This window comes from Desmodus rotundus, chromosome 6 (assembly GCF_022682495.2).
Source record: "Desmodus rotundus isolate HL8 chromosome 6, HLdesRot8A.1, whole genome shotgun sequence".
NCBI classification, from domain to species: domain Eukaryota; kingdom Metazoa; phylum Chordata; class Mammalia; order Chiroptera; family Phyllostomidae; genus Desmodus; species Desmodus rotundus.
Genome location: NC_071392.1, coordinates 128,498,493 through 128,521,192, shown reverse-complemented (window position 1 = coordinate 128,521,192; position 22,700 = coordinate 128,498,493). Strand labels below are relative to the sequence as shown.

Sequence of the window (22,700 nt, the reverse complement as noted above, 5' to 3'; positions counted from 1 at the left end):
ATCTCAATGTATGGTTAACATCACCTTGTAAGCCAAATATCAAAAGTTCCAGTGAATCATTAGAGTCACCCTTAGGACTGACACACCAAAAAGAAAATGCCAGTTTAACTGAATGGAAATTCCACAGCACCTCTAAGTCAGCTGTTCTGCAATCTAATACAAGCAAAGATAAAATAGTGTTTTAAAGCATCAATATAAAAATGTATGCAAACAACTCTAAAGAGAATTTCAACAATAAGAATGATGTTAATTCCAAATATTCTCATAATAATAATATTAAATCTCTAGGTAGTTCCCAAGAGCAGCTTAAATTAAATCCTCACTGTTCATCCCTGCCTTATTTGTACTTGTTTATTTCTTCCACTCCTGCCCAGTCCTTCTTTGCTTTTATGTTTTCTTTTTTACTCATAGCCATTGCTTCTTTTTTTTTTCTTTTGGCAGTTTCCAAGTTATTTGGTTTTGGAATTTTGTGTTTGTTTCCTGAATCAATAAATACTACACTAAACAATGTAAAAGTGGCTACTATTGTTTTTCCTCTGCTCCCTCTACTTGGGGACCACCTAACTCTGGAATTCTCTCTCTAGATTTGGTCCAGAAAATGAAATCAAGTGACATTATAGCCCTCTTGAATCATTTTCAGAGGAATTTGGCTGGAATGGGGAGAGCCTCTGGGATTTGGAGGATGACTAGGTAAGGGAAATAGATGAGTATTTTGGGCAGAAGAGGTGGCACCTGGGGCAAGATCCTATCCAAGAAAAAGGCATCTAAAATGTTCACAGTTCCTTCTTTGCCTCAAAAAATGACATTTATTCAGAGGAAAATTTTTAAAAATGACAATATATGTCATCTCTTGGCTTCATTCTCACCCTACTCCTGCTTCTCCTCAGCCTCCTAAGGGTTGAAACTTCACTGGGGTGAGGTGGCAGATCAGCCCCTCTCAGATGAGGTCAGCAATATTGAGGGCCTTTCCTCGATGGAGGTATTGTAGATTTAGGTCTTGGTGTCTGGAAGAGTCATCTTGTCTTCTTCTTTCACCCAGTTTATAGCCACACCCTTACAGCCAAAATGTCTTCCCTTCTAATTCTGTGGTTACAGTCTTCAGAAGATCATAGTTGATGACTAAAAAAACCTGCTCTACATCAATGCCTCTGGTCAGCAGGTCAGTGGTAATCAGTACTCTGCTAGAGCCAGAGCAGAACTTCTTCATTATTACATCTTGTCCGTTTGGGTCCATATCTCCATGCATGGCAGAGACAGTGACATCTCAGGCATGCCTCTTCTTACTGAGCCAATCAACCTCTCTTTGAGTGTTGATGAAGATGACTGCCAGGGTGATGGTGAGGATTTCATGCAAGTCACACAGTGTGTTTAACTTCCACTCCTCTCATTCCATATTGATATGGAATTGGCAGATACCCTCCAGATCAACTCTTCCTTCTTGACAGGAGTCTGAATGGGGTCCATCATGAACTTCTTGGTCACCTCAAGCACATCAGAAGGCACTGTAGCAGACCACCTGAGTGTTGCCATTGAGCTTTTGGAATATGTCATAGATCTGGTCTTTGAATCCACAGCTTAACATTTCATCAGCTTCATCCAGTACAATATCTTGCTGTATTTGGGAGACAGGTATCTATAGCTAAGAATATCATATACATGCTCTGGGGTGCCCGTGGTGATATTGGAAGCTCCCATCTGCAGGTTCTGCACCTCAGTGTGCACATTGGTAACTCAAAAGTAGGCATGTCAGGAGACACCCATGTAATCCCTTAAAGCCATGACTACCTTCTCTATCTGCTGTGCCAATTCTCTAGTGGGTACCAGGACCAAGGTCTGAGTAGATCCAATTCAATCTGTTACAGAACTGAGATGGCAAAAGTGGCCTCTTAATCCATGTTTGATTTGCTTGGATAGAATTCTTGATACCTAGAACTTTTAAAAACTATTTTATAACACTAAGGTCATTTTACAAGTGAGCACATGAGCTATAAATGGCTTTTCCTTCTACTCCTCCTTTAGTGGTCAGTTCCTTCAATTGTTACTAGAAGTTCTTATTAAAGACATCCATCTGATTTTTTGGATAAAACATCATGTTGAATGAATGACAGAACACATCTAGTGATTTTGGACTTTCCATCTTCTTAATGGAAAATGTTATTAGTGATACTTAATGACAGTTTACTCAGTGAGTGCTTAATATGTATCAAAACTGTTCTGATGCTTTAGATGTAATAACTCATTTCAGTTTACATCTGAGGGAATGGAGCATAAACAGGCCCTGTAAATACCTTAAGTTAAATATGTAAATGTTTGTGTAATGTAGTAGGGGGAAAAATAAACAGTGAGAGTTGACCAGCTATTCAGTAGTAGCAGGCCTTTGATAAATTACTGAACTTCACTGAGCCTTTCATGAACTTCACATAAGCCTTTCACTGAGCCTTTCATGATCCATAAGTAGATTCATAATTTCACCAAGTAGAGAAGCTTTAGAAACAACAAACTTCAAAGGCAGAACAGAAGATATGGATCCACAGAAAGAGACTGAGACCTATGGTCAGAGGTGGGAAGGGAGAGGATGATAGCATAAAATTAGCCTCATAATGTGCTTGTAGAGAATAAGTTCACTAGAGATGGACAAACTCTCTTCTCATGTTGCAATGGCCCACCACCTAAGGTAATAGCTTCTTATTTTTTCTCATTCTATATTTTATAGCTGCTGTAGCTTAAGTAAATAATTAAATGCTTAAGGTTAAAAAGGATTTTGCTAAACTTTAGGCTATGTGGTTGAGTAAAATGCAGTCTGGGGTTAAAATATTCTTATCAAATCCTCTTCTACCTCCTCAAAAACTCTGAAGCAAGAATTGCCAGGTATAAACTTGGGTTTAGCCATAATGATGTGGTTACTGATGTCTGGCTTGTACTATGGGGTTTACTGTTGAATTGTCTTAAGCTTGGGAACCACTAAGGGTAAAAAAAGAAGCTTCATTTTTCTGTGGAGATAATGTTATATGCAACCTCTGTGGCTCTGAAAGTATGCACGGAATTAAAGAGACAGTACAGATTAGATTAAATACAATAATCTTTGAAATACACTAGTATTTTGTTTTAAAATGCTTTTTAAACAAAAAAGAAGAAATACCTCTAAAATCACTTTAACTCTTCAGTTCACCTGAAATACGTGAACTTTAAGTAATCTCTTAATAATGTCTAAAAATCACTATTTTCATGAGCTAAAGCTTATAACATATGTTCCCATTATTCAGATGATAATATTGATAAAAGTTATGAATTGTTCTTTTACAGTTCATTTCAGCAGGGGTATAGAAACTCCTTCACACATAACAAACCTCACGGCAGAGGAACATTTTACTCAATGATTACTTTGGTGCACTAAGTTATACAGTGGTTGCCTAAAAGACATCACTTCCAAAAATCCTATTCCCTCTCCAGAGCTGGGGGACTGATACACATACACACACACACACACACACATATTTTAATCCAAAATGGCATGTATGACTGCTACTAACATAGTGGTGATCTTTGTACCTGGCATCTTATAGGTACACTGACCCTAAACCCAAGTCTACCTAAAAATTCTTGAATATCCCACTTCTCCAAAAAACATTGCCAACTGAAATGACTGGTTAATTGTTTCAGACTTGTATTGTCTACTGAAACACTTCTATCTGCCATTTTATTTTCCTATGTTCAGACATACCACATTGAATGAGTACTTCAAGGGGCAGGGCCATAGCACATTGCTAAAAATAGCCTGGTTTTGATGTTTTAGAAATGGGACCTGGCCATTTCAAGCAAGAGCTGAAATAATTACTCTTTATTTAACAAATTAGAGAGATTGAATTATATGTGTTTGTCTAAAAAGGGTGACAGTGTAATGGGGTGCTGAGCTAGAGGTCCCCCAAAATGGAGAAAACCCCCAAAGCAATTGCTTGGGATTGGGGGATGAGGGAAGCAGAGCAGGGCCATTGAGAGTTACTTTGCATATCTAAAGAACTAGGCCAGTGTTTTGGTAATGCTAAAAGCTGTGGCAGGTGCTGGAAACAAGGGAGATGGCATGACTCTAATCCATGATTCGAAGTAGCCAGAGGGACTTGCTGTGACTGCAGGAGCAGCTTGGAAGCAGTTCATATGTCATGGGGCCATGCATGGCCCTGGACTAACAATGGCAGCCAAAAAAGGCAGAAGAATCCAGACTACTGGGAAGAGCCAGAGATGGGGTTATGAAGGAAGATCCACACCAGGATTTAAACCCAGGTATAGGGCAGCCATTGCCCTCTTGACCATGTAGTGGCAGTGCAGGATCTTGGCCATATGCTTTGAAAGGATGCAGAAGGGTCACTGGACCACCATGAAGATGTGGTTTTGGATTAAGAGCAGGAGCCTAGCTAACTGAGCATGAATGACTGGAAGAAGCCAGAACACAGATGGGAATCTTCCCAGCTAAGCTACAGACTCTATTTCTTTTCTTGGCAGATGGTACCTCTGATGGGCCTGGTTTGGCAAGGGAGGGCAGGATTGTGCGTTTGTGGGTGTTTCTTTGTTTCTAAAGGGAATGAGATTTAACAGTAGAATTCTGCCATTATTCTAAACCTGTGTAATTTTTGAATAAATGGTTCCTTTCCTTTTCATAAGACTCTGGCATTGGGAGTCATGGTTCTTATCAGTGGCATCCAATAAAATCCAGAGTAATAGAACCCAAGGGTTCTGTTACACTGACATTGCCATGGTGCCTTTCAGCAGCATCTATCCTTATCCACTGAGACTTTACCAAGGTAACTAGATATCTGCCAAAGTGTTTTTAGGAGAGTCCAAATAAGGAAGTTTCTTTAAGACTGTTTAAAGATTGGTTTAGTAAGAATAATTCCATTGAGATGTTTATCTGTGAATCTTCTGAATTCTATTGTGTTGAACTTGTTTTTAAGTTGGTCTTTCATGGTTATTCCTCAACTACTATTTTCTCACCTCTCCTGCTTCTGGTTCATTCTCATTACCGTTTATTGATTGGAAGCATCATAAACTCACCAAGATGTTCTTTACTGTCTCCTCAGATCAACAGGAATCAGTCTTCATAAACATCTGCAGAATTCTCAGCTCCAACCTCACAGATACTACATTCAAGGAGTTGATCTTTTCAAATTTGACAACCCTTTAATAATGGAGTTCAGAATGGCACAGAGCATTGAACAAAAATGTCATGATTAAATGTTTTCTTATTCCATGCGTAAACATAGAAAAACACATTAAGTTTGATTTTATGATCTTTTTACCATCTTAGATAAAAATGCTTATGAGCAGTAGAGAAAAGTGGATAAGAGAACAGTTAGTGGGTTTGGAATCACGTTAAGTTAGACTTGAATTCTGACTGTATTTCTAGCTGTGCAACCTTGGCCAAGTTACTTACACTTCCTGAGAATTTTTATCCTCATCTTTAATATGGATAATGTTAACTTCATGGAGTTAGTTGAATTGTTAATAGAGATAATTCATGCTTGGCAAGTGTCTGCACATAGCATATACTCAATAAATATTAGTCAAATGAAGTACAAGGAAGACTTGACTAGAAGCTTTGAGCCTTGTGTTCTAAACCTGGTCCTACCATTAACCAGTATTTCACTTTGAAAAAGTCTCATTTCTTCATATAGAATATAGTATAGCTGAACCAGATTAGTGTTTTTCTAAATTTTCCTTGTCAATACTAGCATGTTTAAAATGCTACAGTCTTACATGGAACCCCATTATATAAAAACTATGGTACATTTACACAATGGAATACACAATGGAGCAGAAAGAAAGAAGGAGCTTCTACTCTTTGCGACAGCATGGATGGATCTGGAGAGCATTATGCTAAGTGAAATAAGCCAGGATGTGAAAGACGAGTACCACATGATCTCACCTATAAGTGGAACCTAATCAACCAAATAAGCAAGCAAGCAAAATATAACCTGAGACAGTGAAATTCAGAACAAACTGACAGTAACCAGAGGGCAGGTGGGAAGACATAAAGGGGGGAAAAGGGGGCAGGGTTTTCAGGAACATGTATAGAGGACACATGGATAACACCAATGGGGGGTAGGATCAAAGGTGGGAGGTGGGGATGGCTGGGGTAGGAGGGGATGGTGGGGGGAAATGGAGACAACTGTACTTGAACAACTTGAATAAAAAAATGTAAAAAAACCCCAAAACTATAATACATAAAAATGAAATACATGCTGCCCTAGTTGAAGTAGAATCTCAGAATAACATACACACATATATGTATCACTTGATTATTCATATGTGTTTATACATGCATACATGTATGCATATCACAATATATTATGCTAATAGCAAGAAGAAACTGCCCTTAAATTCCTAAAACCTCCACAATTAAGCATTCCAGAAAAAAAAACTGTAGATATTCAGCAGTTTCTCAAACAAAAGCTTTTGTTTTTATAAAATCTAGCATTGAATCACAATGAGCTGAATTTCAACTTTCTTTCATAGTTAATGGACAATAGACAAACTAATCTATACTGAGGAGATTTCTTTTCATCTTAACAGTCACATTCCTTTCATGTAAGCAATCCAATACTAAGTACTTACAGTGATTGCAATCTCTTCCAACATAATCTTCTATGGCACTTAAATATAATCACTACCTAGCCCAGGACAACTTGTGTCATCAATACACTCTCTTGTTGAGTAAACAAGATATGAAATTTAGTTTTGCTTTTTTTTCACATTCTGTAAAAAAGAAATTTGTTTTCAGAGTGAATATGCTGATGTTGGATTGGTCTGCAAATATTAACTTTTTTTTTGTATTTTCAAATATATTTTTTTAAATTTTTGTTGTTATTCAATTACAAAAACTATGGTATATTTACACAATGGAATTCTACGCAGCAGAGAGAAAGAAGGAGCTTATACCCTTTGCAACAGCATGGATGAATCTGGAGAGCATTATGCTAAGTGAAATAAGCCAGGCGGTGAGGGACAAATACCATATGATCTCACCTTTAACTGGAACATAATCAATAGAAGAAAAAAGCCAACAAAATATAACCAGAGACATTGAAGTTAAGAACAATCTAACAATAGCCGGTGGGGGTGGGGGACAGTGGGAAGAGGGGATTACAGGAACTACTATAAAGGACACATGGACAAAACCAAGGGGGAGGGTGGAGGTGGGGGAGGGAGGTGGGTTCAGCTGGGGTGGGGTGGAGGGATGGGGAGAAATATTAACTTTTAAAAGGGGATCTGCTAGTCATTTAGTTTGAGAAGAGAACATTCTTATAAGTGTATCTATTAATAGCATCAATACATATTACCATTGCCTAGCAGTTTAAATGTTGTATTATATAATTTGATTTAAATGACTGCTAAGTTGACATTTGGGTGGTCTGGAGCAAGGTCAAGATGGCAGCCTGGGATCCACAAAAAGGAGCCAGCACTAATTGGAGAAGAGAGTAGCCAGTGTCAGCCAGCAGAGATAACAAGGTAGATGGAACTTGTCTTTCTGGTAAGAGAAGGCTCACAGGTACATAACCCATCATCCCAGAGGATACCTTGGAACAGAAGCTGCCTGATAAACACAATAGCTATGGAGGTCTAACAGATCAGGGGAATAAATGAAGGGTACCAACAGTCAGACACTTGAGAGTACGTATATGAGTTCTGTCCAGAAAATATCCTGCCATGTGACTTGAAAAATGGAGATGTTTATTGAAGAAGATACAGGATACAAGAAACATTGTAGATGGTACAATGACACCTCAATACCCTTCAAAGTAGGCACCTTGGGATCTCACACAGTTCTCCCAGTTGCCATCAGCTTCCCCCTGATATTTTCCTGAATCTCATTGATGGTCTGAAATCTCTTCCTTTTCAAAGGTGATTTTAGTTTTGGAAAGAACCAGAGGGCATGAGATGCAAAATTTGGGCTATAGTTGGGCTGAGTCAACTGGGTGATTTGATATTTTGCTGAAAATCTCTTCAGGAGACATGATACATTAGCAGGCACATTGTCATGACGAAGCTGCCAATCACCAGTTGCACATAGCTATGGCCTTCTGAATCATTTGAATAGTTTCCATGGAGGAATGTTCAAACTTAACACAAAATTTGTTGCAGATCCATGGCTCTACTCACTCATCATTTTGAATGCAATGACCACACAGTACACAGGGTCACTCAACAGCATCTACCACCCCCACTGACTAGGACAGTGAAGTCATCATTGTTCACCCATGTGCAATCCAGTCCAGGTTACATCAATGTCACACAAACTGTTCTCGTTATATCAACAATTGTTGGACTTTTTCCAACAAACCTCATATGTATGAAAATGATTACAGGGATGAGATTTGGCCACCAAGACTTGGTAAGTACAGACTACTACATAAAAAAGTAGCTGCTATTCAATTCTTGGGTATGTGTGCCTAAGTCTTTCAAGAGAAGCCATAAATTTGGATTTTTATATGAATTCTTCATTGTAAGTATTGTCAATAACTTCATTTGGTTTTTAAAATGCTGTAAAAATGAAGGCAACCTTATGCTGGCCAAATGGAACACATTTTTTGGACCTACAAAGCCCTAGGACTTCAAATCTGAGATGTCAGTCTTGAATTCTATACTTGTAGGTGTATGCCTATAAATTTGGCCCTGATTCAGGGTGAAACCCTCTATAAACTCTTTTCATCTTTGTTATAATTCATTCTTTTATGTCTGGGTAATCTAAATCATGAAATGGACTTAGTATTTATGAGAGTCCAATTTTATTCTTAGTTTGGGATTCCAAAGAAAATTCCTCAAATTTAAGAAATATGGCAGTCTCTTCAAGGCTGGTCTTATCTTCTCAGCTGATTTCTTCAAGATATCCTAGAGTGAATTCTCAGATTCTCTCAATTCTTTCACGTGCCAAACATTTCATATTCTAGCAAAGTACTGCAAAATATTTGGCTATTCCATGAGATATACCATGGGAGAACAAACAAATTTAAATGATTTAAACAAGTTTAATTGGCCACATTTATGTAGCCATATTATTCTTAGAAAGTCATTAATATATTATTTTCTGCAGAAGATGGATAAACAGAAAATATTACCATTCTCATACAAAATATCTTTATTCTTTAAACTTCTCCTCAAAACTTTATTCTTTTTGTAGTTCTTTCCTAGCAGATGGCAATGAAAATGCTGAAGAGAGGCAGTCCAGTATGCTGTCCTCTCCTTCTTTGGGAAGTGCCCCTTACACCTTCTCCTTCTCCAGTTAGGAAAACGTTCTGAAGTAAAAGCCTTTCCTCTTCCTTCACCAGTCAGTATGAGGGAAGGAATTCAGCTCTTCACTGGCTCCCAGAGAAAATCTGACAACTCAGAATTTTCAGAAAGTGTTCAGAAGTAGACAGTGAATCCTCCAAGGGACAACCTTTGACATTTCAAAGAAGAAGGGCACTGGAGAACTCTAAATGGTACCATACAAAGAGGAAAAGAAACAAGATAGACTCACTGAGAGAAAAGTGAGCTCTGGAGGCTCCCACAACAGGGATCTATGCATTTTGAAACAGCAGTTAACATAAGTCTCTTGGATTGTTTAGTGTCTTTATAGCTACTTTCCTATGCCTTCACTGCTTTTACATATAGATGACTTTTGCCCCCTTAGGCACCAGTTAATACCATCTTTTAAAACTCCCCCAAACAAAATTCAAGTTTCCAACTACACAGTTACAACTGCCTTAGAGCATAAGAGAGATGGCAGATCCTTTGACCTCCCAGGGAAGCTATTTTATTACACTAAAGAAACACAAGATGAAGGTAAAAGAGAAAATACTTTCATTTTTAGCATTCATAAAATCATACCAATTTTACTATGTGCAAAATGTATATCACTATTGCTTTTCTTTGGTGGGAGACATTAGACTCATTGCTCCATGGGAGATATTAAAAACAAAACAGCAGCAAAACACTGGGAAAGGAAATTAAATTGGAACTGCATCTCATCTTCATCTTCTTGTTTCTTATTTTTGTAAACCTTACTTTGGGACTGATGGTGGCTTCTCTCAAGGACAATACTGTTCATGACATCTATTCACTATTTTGTATTATTCATTATTTGGGGGACATAGTCAACATCTCCTGAAAGGCTGTCATCTATCCACCATCTTCAGTTAAAAAACGTAACATTTGAACATGATTTAAACTTTATAATATGTAGGTTACCAGTCTGTGATTGAATTGCTGCATGGTTCTATGAAATATGAAAATAAATCATGGTAATATACTTGGCCAACTAAGCTTGGATTGTTAGAATGAGTTAATATGGGAATTTGATCTGATTAATTAGTAATGGACTTGGATTAAAACTGTTCTTTTCCAAAGAGCTCCCAGTGCTTTTGCAAACATCATTTTACTTTTTTTAGACAATCCAGAGAGTAATGTAAAATGTCACAGCCAAAAATAACAGCTGATTTGCGAGAGAATAGGTTTCTATCTGCTCACTTTTAAGAGTATATTCTAAAACAATGAATCATTATATTACTCTAATTAAAAAATAAATAAAAAGCATTCTCTACTTTACAAGTTAACATTTCTGACATTCTAAAAGTGCATCCTGTCTCTAGGGCTCAAGTAAAACCACAAAACAAAACAAATTATTTCTAGACAAGATAATCATTATTTAATGATCTGATAGAAAAGATATTCAAAGACACAAGAGCAGATATAACTGAAAGTGTAAAAAATAAAAAGCATCGTCATGATTATCTTGTGGGGCTTTTACTAGCTCTCTATGAACGAAAAATATATTGCCTAAAAAAAGAAAATACTTAAAAATACCACTTAACCACATATTAAATATTGTGGTGAAAACCTAAAAGCTTTTGCTCTAAGATCAGAAACACATCAAGGATGCCTACTCCCTTCACTTTCAATATAGTACTGGAAGCCTTAGCCATGACGATTAGGCAAGAAAAAGAAATTAAAAAAAAATAACATCCAAATTGGAAAAAAAGAAGTTAAACTGTCCCATTTGCAGATGCCATGATATTATATGTAGAAAATCCTAAAGATTTCACCAGTTAGCACTGGTAAATGAATTCACTAAAGGTGCAGGACACCAAATAAATATTAAAAATACATTGTGTTTTTATATATTAATAATGAACTGTCAGAAAGAGAAATCAAGAAAACAATCTTAAATTGCATCCAAAAGGATAAAATACCTACAAATAAACTTATCAAAAAAGGCAAAAGACCCATACCTGGAATACTATAAGATATTGATGAAAGAAATTAAAGAAGACACAAATAAATGGTGTGTGACTGGGACCCCTTGATCCTCAGGGACAACCTCTGTATCTGAGATATAATCTCCCAATTTTCATCAGCCACACATGGGTGTGGGACCAGCCCACTACCTGTCTCCATCCCTCCTACTACTCTGATGTGGCTTCTTTATATCCTTAGTTGTAGGACTTCTGTTCAGTTGGATTTCAGGCAGTTCTGAATTATTCTTATTCTGTAGTTTAGTTTTAATTTAGATGTGGTTGTAGAAGAATTTGAGTACCACATTTACTTACATCATCATCTTCACCAGAACCCCAAATAAATGTATTTTTAATTTACAGTTAACACTCTCTCAGGATGAAATTAAGAAACTTAAACCTTTTCTTATCTTTGCTTTTTACACACTCATTCTTAACTAGATATTTTAGAATTCTTTAAACTCTTTCAAAAAATGTCAATATAGAGACTGAATGTTAGTTTTTGTAATACTATAATGCTACAACCAGAGAACATGTTTTATTTCATATTTATTGCTTCATTTCCTTTTTGCAACTGATTATAATACCATAGCTAATTTTAATTTATGACATTATATATATATATATATGTATATATATACATACATACACACACACACACACACATATGCTCATGTTACCTATTTCAAGAGATATAAAATCTTGGTTAATAGACAATAATCCATGAAGTTATTTGTACTTCTTTTTAATTCCAACAATTCCATTGTGATTTTATGTTAAAGTTTCTAAATCTGCTAAAATGGAATTTTTCAATTGGATAAAAACTATGTATGGTAAAATTTTCTGAAAGGATTCTTGGTGCAAGTAAATTTTTTTGCTCTTGACCTTAGCCAAAAGGCCAAGAAGCAATGTAAATAAATGTTTTAGATTAATGGTATAAATGCAACATTATAAATATCTCAGTAATGAATTGTTTCTATACTAGAATAAGATATATTGTCTTAAAATATACAGCTGACTTTTTTCAAATGAGCTACAGCATGCAGCATTAATCTTTCAGGAAATAGAAGGACACTAAACACGTTTAGTTGATTGGCATATATTCTAGATCTTCAATCTAAACCTAAAGTTTCTAGTTCCAACAGACAACACTATGCCCTCAAAGAAAATAGAGGGTTACAAGTGTCTTTGGCAATCAACAGTCAAAGGGGTTAGCAGAAATCCCCTGAGAGATAAAAAATATATGTATATAAAAATAATAATTTATAGATAAACTTCAAAGTGGTGTCCAGAGGGAAACATCTCCAGATTTTGGAAATCAAACATAGAAAATATAATCTAAAATGGTAAATTTTTTTTGCTTGTAAATATGAATGTTAACACCTATGGGAATTAAGACTAGGTTAACTTTGTCCTTTAGAAGACAACAAAAATAAACACTTCAAGAAAGAAGAAATGAGATACTCTATGCAAGTTAGGGACTTCTTTACCATTTGTTATAACAAGTGGTCTCTTCATTTGGAAAAAATGAGTTTGTTAGCATAAGTTATTAGCCAAGAGAATCAGTTCTGTAAGAAGGAGAAACAATGTCCTTTCTTCATGAAACTTAACTATTGTTTTTCAATAAATTTTAATAAATACACAAAATTATGGAATTATGGTGTGAATAACATCCCTTAGATTGTGCAGTGCACAGATTGTGCAGTCTTAGCAGCTGTCCTTGGCTGACTAAATTATCACCACCATTCTTAGAATGTGGTGCACAAGGGCTCCATTATTCCTCCCAACGGATGGTTCATACAAGTTTTGACAAATGGACTCAGGACTCATAGAGTATAGTTACTCACTGTCTAGAGAAGGTATGCAATTTATGCTGCTTTGTAACCTTTATAATAGGAAAGAGAATGTCGCCCTTCTCATTTTTGGTGGCTGTGGTAGATTATCAAAAAGTATACAAATTCTTTGCAGTTCTTCCCATGAAATGATGGAAGAGCTCCTTCCTTGAGTCTCGGCTTGGCCATATAATTTGCATGAGTCATCAGGGTGGTAGCAAACCAGTCATAATCAGAGACTTGAAAAGTGCTTGTGCACTGGGGCTTGCTCTTTCTCACTGGGTGGATTCCCTCTCCTACCACATGAACAAGCCTGGGCTAACCAAATATAGATGGAGACATTGCATGGAGAACCCACTCAATCAAAAGAATCATTAGGTTCAAATTTTTTTAGAGTCATTATTATGGGATTATTTGTTATCTAACAAAAGGTAACTATTCCAGTATCTCAACACAGAAAAGGATTTTTTTAATTTTTGTTCAAGTACAGTTGTTTCCATTTTCACCTAAGCCCCTCCTCCACCCCACCTTCCCCATCCCCATCTCAAACCTACCCATTTTGGCTTTGTCCTTGTGTCCTTTATACATATTCTTGATGGCCCTTCCCTTTTATCCCATATTATTCTGCTCCCGCCTTCTCTCTGGTTACTGTCAGTTTGTTCTTTATTTCAGTGTATCTGGTCATTATTGCTTGCTTGTTTGTTTTGTTGATTAGGTTCTACTTATAGGGGAGATCATATGGTATTTGTCTTTCATCACCTGGCTTATTTTACTTAGCATAATGCTTTCCAGTTCCATCCATGTTGTGAAGGGTAGGGGCTCCTTCTTTCTTTCTGCTGCATGGTATTCCATTGTGTAAATGTACCACAATTTTTTTATCCACTCATTTATTGATGGGCACTTAGGTTGCTTCCAGTACTTGGCTATTGTAAACTGTACTGCTATGAACATTGGGGTGCATAGGTTCTTTTGAATTTGTGTTTCAGGGTTTTTAGGGAATAATCCCAGCAGTGAAACTGCCAGATCAAAAGGCAGTTCCATTTTTAGTTTTCTGAGGAAATTCCATACTGTTTTCCATAGTGGTTGCTCCAGTCTGCATTCCTGCACTAGGGTTTCCTTTTCTCCACAACCTCACCAGCACTTCTTGTTTGTTGATTTGGTTATGTTGGCCAATCAGACTGGTGTGAAGTGGTACCTCATTGTAGTTTTAATTTGCATCTCTCTGATGGCTAGTGATGCTGAGCATCTTTTCATATATACCCCCTGGGCCCTCTGTATGTCCTCCTTGGAGAAGTGTCTGTTCAAGTCTTTTGCCCATTTTTTAATTAGTTTGTTTGTCTTCCTAGAGTGAAGTTGTGTGAGTTCTTTATATATCTTGGAGATCAAACTTTTTCCTAGTATCATTTGCAAATATGTTTTCCCACATAGTTGGTTCTCTTTTCATTTAATGCTGTTTTCTTAACTATGCAGAATGTTTTTAATTTGATGTAGTCCCATTTGTTTATTCTTTCCTTTATGTCCCTTGTTCTAAGGGACATATCAGTGAAAATATTGCTGCATAGGATATCTGAGATTTTCCTGCCAATGTCCTCCTCACTGACTTTTATGATGTCACAACTTATATTTAAGTCTTTTATCTACCTTGAATTTATTTTTGTGTATGGTGTAAGTTGGTGATTTAGTCACATTTTTTTTTTTTGCATATATCTATTCAGCTCTCCCAACACCATTTGTGGAAGAGGCAATTTTTGCTCCATTTTATGCTGCTGCTCCCTTTGTTGAATATTAATTGACTGTAGAGACTTGGGATAATATCTAGGCTCTCTGTTCTGTTCCATTGGTCTATATGTCTGTTCTTATGCCAGTAACAGGATATTTTGATTACTGTAGCCTTGTAATATAGTTTGATATCAAGTATTGTGATCCCCCATACTTTGCTTTTCTTTCTCAAAATTGCCATGGCTATTCAGGGTCATTTAAGGTTCCATATAAATTTCTGAAATGTTTGTTCTATATCTGTGAAATATGTCATTGATATTTTAATAAGGATTGCATTGAATCTATAAATTGCTTTGGGTACTATGGAGACTTTGATGATGTTGATTCTTCCAATCTATGAACACAGTATATGCTTCCAATTATTTGTGTCTTCTTTCATTTCTTTCGTCAGTGTTGTGTAGTTTTCTGAGTATAGGCCCTTTACCTCCTTGGTAAGGTTTATTCCTAGGTACTTTATTTTTCTTGTTTCTATTGCAAATAGGATTTTTTTTTCCTGATTTCTGATTCTGATTTTTCATTTTTGTTGTATAAAAATGCCTTTAATTTCTGAATATTTACTTTGAACCCTGCTGTTTTGCCAAATTCGCTCATTAGGTTGAGTTTTTTGGTGGAGTCTATAGGATTTTCTATGTATACTATCATATCATCTGCAAAGAGTGACAGTTTTACTTCCTCCTTTCCAATTTGGATGCTTTTTATTTGTTTTTCTTGTCTGATCACTGTGACTAGGACTTCCAATACTATATTGAATAGAAGTGATGAAAGTGGACATCTTTGTCTTGTTCCTGATCTTAATGGGAAAGCTTTTAGTTTTTGCCAGTTGAGTATGATGTTGGCTATAGGTTTCTCATATATGGCCTTTATCATGTTGAGCAATGCTTCCTCTACTCCCATTTTGCTCAGTGTTTTTTTTATCATAAATGGGTGCTGTACTTTATCAAGTGCTTTTTCCGCATCTATTGATATGATCATGTGATTTTTGTGTTTCTTTTTGTTTATGTAATGTATTACATTTATTGATTTGTGAATGTTATACCATCTTTGTATCACTGGAATAAATCCTACTTGATCATAGTGTATGATCTTTTTAATGTATTGCTAGATACAGTTTCGCAATATTTTGTTGAGGATTTTAGCGTCTATGTTCATCAGTGATATTGGCCTGTAGTTTTCTTTCATTGTTGGGTCTTTATTTGGTTTTGGAATTAGGATGATGCTGGCTTCATAAAAAGAGTTTGGGATTCATCCCTTAGAAAAGGATTGTTATACTTGCCAGTAATCACTATCAACTATCAAAGTAAGAAAAGATGAGTCCGGTTACCAGTTTTCTTCAGTAGTCTTCCTATATCATGTCCACAGCTTGATTGTGAAGACATTTTTTTTTCTGATCACTTTTCCTCAGATGAGGTTGGATGGTGATTCCAATTACTTAATTTTTTTAAGGAAAAGAAACCTCCTTATCAGAAGCTCAAGAAACCAGTATTAATGCTTATTATTAACTTCATTAGACAATAAAAGATACATTAAAAAAGACTTTACTTGATTTTTTAATTTGACAATTGTGAATATTTATCCCACTGTTTTATGAAATAACAGATTACTTAATTAAGGCCTGGGAAATAGAAGGGAATATTTTCTAACTTCTGAAAAGGCATATTAAGTTGGGGAGACAAAAGAAAAAAAATCTGTCCTTTAGGAAAAGTCAACTTGCCTCTATTGCGATGAAAGAATACTAGGTGCTAAACAGAGAAGAGGAAACCATCAGAAGAAAGGACATAGATAGATGTGGCTTGTCACAACCAGAGCTTTGGTTCTCAGAAATAACTCCCCAAGTCGGAAAGAAGTGTCATTAGAAAAAATATACAATAAAGGTTAAATTTTAAAAAAATGTCATTAGAAATTGTCAAAAGGAACATATAGATATTTTAGAAAGCTTTAGAAAGAACTGTGAAATACCAGCTGGGGGATTTCTAGGTAGTACAAAAAATTAGAGAAACTCTTTGAACCTGTGATAATGAGACCTACACTGAAACATGCTTCATTTGGACTAAAAAACAACTAACAAATGAAATGTATGAAATAAATTGAACAATATTTTCAGAACTGTCTTCCAGTAGAGGAAGAGTGATATTTAATTTCTTCTCCCTCCCTCCTCCCTTAGTCTCTCTCTACAATACACTTTTCTCCCTTTCTTCCTTTCTCCGCTCTCCTGAATAATTTATCAGTTACATGAAAGGATGCCCAAAACACAAGTATGTGCATACGTATTATATCTGCTTTTGTTGAAAATAGAAAAGTACAAATATTTTATTGCATAAGTTGTCACTGTAACATGAAAGATATATTGGGTTAGGTTGTGTCAAGGATGAGATAGGTCCATATATCTATCTATCCATTCACACACACAGTATGTATATATCTGTGATATGTCTATCTTGTCATATTTCTTTCCTGTTTTTATAAACATGCTCAGTTTATTTGGGTCTCGCTAACTTTTGGTTTCCTCTCTTTAGAATAAGAAACACATAATTATGCAAACAGTATATGAAGAATTGTTAAACAAAATGTATACATCAAAAAAGAAATCTCCCTTCCAACTGCAGTCAAATTGCATGCATCCTTCCAGTTAGTGTGTGCCACTGTTCTTGCATTGCAAACCTATGCAATGCACTCTGCTTATAAGGAGTGTTTCTGTAATGCAAATTAGAGTACATAGTATTGGTAAATAGGGAGTCATCAATATAATGAGGAAGTTACACTGGTTCATATGTGAATTGTTTAAGGTTAGGGAAAGCCAGAAGAGTAGTAGTAGAATTGTAAGTTTGATCAGGAAAGAACAGAGCCCAGAGCTCAGTGACTGAACTGGTAGCAGGAGCCCTTCATCTGCATTTTAAAAAGTAATGATTATTAAAAGCTCACAATTGTATCCACAATCACTGTCCTAGAAAGCAACCCTAGCAGTCAATGGGTGGCAGACTGTACTGTAGTGAAGGCCAACAGTAGAGCCTATGGAGAGAGGGCAGCTATGTCAGACAAAGTAGCTAGAGGATATCTCTTTGAGGAGATGATGTTTGAGAAGAAACTAAAAGAGGGAGAAATCAAATCATTAAAGATCTGGGGGGCAGCACCTCAGGCAGTGAGATCAGCAAGTAAAAAGGAAGACCTGAGAGGGGAACATTTTTCCTGTGTTTACAGGATGTTTAGGGAATAGCAGGCCAGCCAGCATGGGTAGTGTGAACAGGGCAAAGAGCAGGGGAAAACATTGGTGAGATTAGAAGGGACTAACTCCTAAAGGTCATTACAGGCTGAGAAATTTAGATTTCATTCAGAAAGTGCAAAACAATGACTCAAGGTTCTGAGCTAGGAATTGATATAACTTATGCTGGAAAAAAAAAATCACTCCAGAGGCTGTGTTAGAAAGAGTGTTAAAAAAAAGACAACAGTCCAAAATGAAGTCACTTATGCTAATCCCAGGTCACCAAACCAAGACTTAATATCTAACCTAATTTCTCTCTGAGGGACATAATAGTAGATTGCTCAATCTGGAATTTTCTTGTCTGCAGTAGTGAGCTAATCCATTTGACAGATCCCTTCTGTGCTCCAGAAAAAGGTGGGCTAATCCCTTCTCCTTGTCCTTGCCTCTGCTGCCCATTTTGTACAACTCTCCAGAGCTCTTTTCTATTTGCCAGATGGGCTGCTTCCCAATTCATGAATAATTTAAAAAAAGCCAATTTGATCTTTCAATCTACTCAGCTAAATTTGTTTTTTGACAAGGGAAATCAGGGAAACCCCATCAGCAGCTTAGATGAATGATGATGGTTCCTTGAACTATGGGTATACTGGGGGAAAATGTATTTGGAAGACAGAGTTAGTGGGGTTTGCACATGGATTGGAGTTGGGGTGTGAGGGAAGGAGAGAGGTCAAGGACGATTGCCAGGTTTGGACCTGAGTAAGGGAGTGAATGGTGAGACCATTTATAACGGTGGGAAAGACTGGGGCCTAACGGGTTTGGTGAAAGGGGAGAAATCAGGTGTTTCCTTCAGACAGTTAATTTTAAGATGCTTATTAGACATTCATGCAGAGAACTATGAATTTCAAGATAGTCAATAATATTGTAATAACTATTATAGTGACTAGTAGGTACTGGAAATATCGGGAACAACTTTGTAAAATATATGATAGTCTAACCACTATGCTGTGAATATGAAACTTATACAAAATAATATTGAATGTAAACTGCAATTAAAAAATAAAAGTTAAGTTCTTTTCAAAAAAGGAGAAAAGAATATCATTTTAAAGTGTTGATATCATGTTAAATTTTATTACTGTAATTAAATAAAAATGAAAATGGTGGCATTGAACAGATGAACACAGAACAAATAAATACTTTGTAACTGTGAACTAAATCAGGACTTGTTCATGATTCCATATGTTAGTAACGATCTTACTTAGATCAATATCACATAAAAATTAACAAAACAGAGGACATAGAACTTGAAAATGGAACATAAATATTAGATTGTATCTAATTGAGTTGCAAGTTTAATGAGGCTTCTCTTAATCACACAGTTTTCTTTTGTGGAATGATAGCAGGGCTTTGTCTCAGCTCGTTGACCACTTCTAGTCTCCCTTCCAGAGAAAACATACCCTGTACATTTCCCTACCTGCCGACGCACATGCACATATTCTCTCGAAATCCTGGAATGTTTCTATTTACAAGTGAAATTCTTTAACATGTTTTTGAACTTACACAAATCTTACTAAAAATCAAGCCCAAATCAAATAAAAATATGTGATTTCCCACTTTAATATTAGAAAATTAGGGATATTTCACAGATTTCCAACTGTCATAACATGCATATTATATTAATGCATTATGAGTAAAAATAATAAAGCAAACATTACTTCCAATAAGTCAATTGGCCAGAAAACCATACAGCCTTTGAACTTGCATCCATTTGTAATCATTGATCAAAATTCAGCTTTCTCAGTGCAATTAACACAAATCACAAAAAGTATAACACTGAGACAAAAATTTGCCTTTTTTAGTTAGGATTTTTAAATCTGATTTTTGTGAAGTTTAAGCCAGTTCTCTACTTTATCTAATATACTGAGTCATAATCTAAGAATGTAGGTGCCACTGTGTAAAATATTCATTTTAAGTGTCAGGTAGGTCAATACCAAAAGCCAAAGTTACAAAGAACTCTTTGACTTGATCACAATTTGAGAACAGCTTTAAATGCCTTTGGAATATGTGTGTGTGCATATGTGTTGGGGATGTGTATATACAGATCTATTTTCCCTCTTCATTCAGTCTTTGTTTAGTATCTAACATCATAAAATGACATGATTCCACAGGATAGCAGAGTTTCATATTGCAAAGTTACTTCCCAATTAACATTTACCCATCCCTGCGGGCAGTCCTGCAACTGAGAATAACCAGGATGGGATTGGGCAAGGGCAGCACTGAACTATCTCTTCTCCATGGGGGTCAAGACTCCTCCCTCCTCCTGAGATGTGTCAGTGGTATGAAGAGGGTCCCTCTAAGTATCACTTACTGGGTAAGAGTTATCAAAGATCGCAACCAAAGCTAAGCAGCTAAGCTGTCTTAAAATGTCTCCTTTTTAAAAAATATATATAATCTTTATTATATTTTTCTCCATTACATTTAGTCCCTTTCCCCCCAGCAATCCCCCCAAACCACACTCTTGTCCATGTCCATGGGTCCTCTTTCCTTTTGGGCTGGTGACAGATGGCGTTGGGTGGAAGAACCAAAAAGGAAATGGAATAGTGATTTCTACAGGAAAATAATACTGAAACTCCCTCTCCTTTTAATAATAATGAATTTGTTTACTTAAATGGTTATCTGGATATAAGACACCAAGACTCACAGTCAATTACGTATGTGTATATAGAGGTATTTGCATGCATACACATCCATTCATTTAGCACCTACTCTTCAAAATAAACCAGATAGAGTGTGTCTGTTGCCACAGTAATTACAAAAGCACACCAAAACTCAGATGACAATGATCATTTCATAGTGCTTATCATCTCTGGATCATCTAAGATTTATTACCAAGTCAACCAGGGCCCCTCTGTCACATACGTTCCTCACACTCTTCCGGACACAAGCAACCTAGTGAACACATGCTCTTCACAGCCATGGCGAGGTTTGTGAGGACATGCAGATGCACTGGGGCCACTGGCAGCCTGGGCTAAGAACTGCGAGCATGCTCTCGCTTCTGCCTCATTGTATTGACTGGAGCAAGTCAAATGGCCAAACCCAAGATCAAAGGATTAGAGAGGGTGAAGTGGGGAAATAGACTCTGCTCCTTTCTTGGGACAAGCAGCCAAATCACATGGCAAAGGGTATGTGTACTGGGAGACTGAAGAATTATGATCAATAATGCCATTCTCGCTGGCCACATATTCATCTTGTAATCCGGAGAAGAAAAAGTTGCATGAGGTCATTAAAAAACAAAAAAGACTGAAAAATAGGTTTTGTGGCAAACAGACCTGAATTAAAATCCTTTCTAGTTCTGGTCCTTGAGTGACGAACATAAACTCCACATGAATAACCTGGACATAATAATAGCTGTGTCAGCAGAATTCTGTGATTATTAAAATATATAACTTATGAACAGTAGTTACTCCATCATAATTTTCTAAGTAGTAATGACAAATTATCATTGTTATTGTTGCCATTATTACCATTATCATTGTTGTTATTATTCTAATCTAAAAATATTATAGCTGGGGCTTTTATTCTACAGAAATTGGCATACTGAGCTTATTCCTCAAATTACACTTCCAGATGTGAATTTTGCCACCTCTTTCCATAAAAGTGAACCATACAGAACAAACAGAAAATTGTGGACTTTATATGCTTTTGCATCATTCCTGGCCCACACAGCTCTCTGAAGGGTAATCTCTGTGAAGTTCAATGAGGTATCTCATAGGAAATTAGAGGAAAGCTTTGAAACAATAAATTCAAGGAGGGAAATCAAAGATCTTTCTGCAGTCATTTAGTAGGAAAAATGAATTGTTTTGCTTTTGGAGGCATTAGTCTCTTTTGAACTCATTTGGAGAATAGGTTGCTTGTAAGGATCAGTGACTGCAGGGTTGGCCGGGGCTGGTGCCTGGTCTGGTAGCAGCTCTAGCTTTTTCAGGGATGAATCTTTTAGGAAGCGTGACTTCACCATGCTGCAGCCTCGGCACTCTCTCCTCATCTGCTTTGTTTCACGTTCTGTGACACTCCTGATGTTCTCCTGCTGTTGTAACCAGAATATGTGGATATGTGTGTGACATATGTTCTTAAGTTAGCTAAAATAGACTCAAATACAACTTTGTTCTCAACTGAGCACAAATTTGAAGCTTTTTTTTTTGCTTATTTCTTGCATAAACTAATTGTTTAATTTTCTATTAAGCTAAATCCACTCCTTTTCCACTGAGGCTGTATTTGGATAACAATTTGACTAAATTTTTTTAAAAGGATAACTCAGAAAAATTCAAAATTTTAATTTAAATGTTTATACATAATAAATTTATTTAATGTTATTCACTCTTTTGATTAAGTATGAGTTGTCTCAAATTCCTTTCCAGGCTTCCTTTTAGCTCAGTTTTCTGAGTCTAGCACTTTTATTGTCTCTTCTTTTACAGTAAAAATCCTTCTCTTTAATATCTTATTTTAACTTCCATTTTTAAAAATCCGCATTATTGAATTATAATTTTAAAAAAACCCAGAAAACAAAAACTCCCTTCTAAACCATGGCATTTATGTCCATTCAGGAAATTAACTGAAAGTTAGTGTGCAAAGTACTTCCAG

The 22,700-nt window shown here is 36.2% G+C and overlaps 1 protein-coding gene and 1 pseudogene across 1 annotated transcript in view; both read right to left on the bottom strand.

The window, feature by feature from the left end:
• The window catches only part of MACROD2 (mono-ADP ribosylhydrolase 2), a 2,068,729-nt gene that overhangs the window by 278,188 nt on the left and 1,767,841 nt on the right, over positions 1–22,700 (bottom strand). The gene's annotated exons all lie outside the window — the stretch shown is intronic.
• Positions 938–21,039, bottom strand: LOC112303607 (eukaryotic initiation factor 4A-I-like; annotated as a pseudogene).